The sequence below is a fragment of the Carlito syrichta genome, unplaced genomic scaffold (assembly GCF_000164805.1).
Source record: "Carlito syrichta isolate Samal-C Ts95f unplaced genomic scaffold, Tarsius_syrichta-2.0.1 Scaffold153843, whole genome shotgun sequence".
Classification (NCBI taxonomy): domain Eukaryota; kingdom Metazoa; phylum Chordata; class Mammalia; order Primates; family Tarsiidae; genus Carlito; species Carlito syrichta.
The window spans coordinates 2,081-2,658 of NW_007097939.1; positions in this window are offsets into that span (position 1 = coordinate 2,081).

Here is a 578-nt window from a genome sequence, read left to right on the forward strand (position 1 = left end):
AGTCCCGCCCACATGTGCGCTGGCCCCGCCCACCTCTCAATGGCCCCGCCCACGCACCTCTAGCAGCCCCGCCCACATGAGCTCGGGCCCCACCCACTTCCCCAAGGCTCCGCCCGTGCTCGGGCCCGGCCCTCCCGCCGGATCCTCTTCTCACTGCGCCCCTGCCCGCCCGAACCTCCACGCGCTCCCTCCCTCGCTTGTTTTTTGGGGGACTTTTTGGATCTGCCTCTGTGGTCCAGTGGCCCACGATAGCTCATGCAAACTCGAGCTCCTGGGCTCAGGCGATCCTCCCACCTCAGCCTCCCGGTGGCTGGGACTGCCGGCACCACCACGCCCGGCTCATTTTGTCCTTTTTCGCAGAGACGAGGTCTCTAGTCTGCAGCTCCCGACCTCAAGCGATCTCCCCCCTCAGCCTCCCAGAGTGTGGGGATCACAGGCATGAGCCATCGCACCCGGGTGATTAAACCTTCTGTGGAGCCGGGCTCCGTGGCTCAGCCTGTAAGCCCAGCACTTCCGGCGGCCAAGGTGAGTGGATGGCCTGAGCCCGCGGGTTCGAGACCCGCCTGGGCAACTTGGCG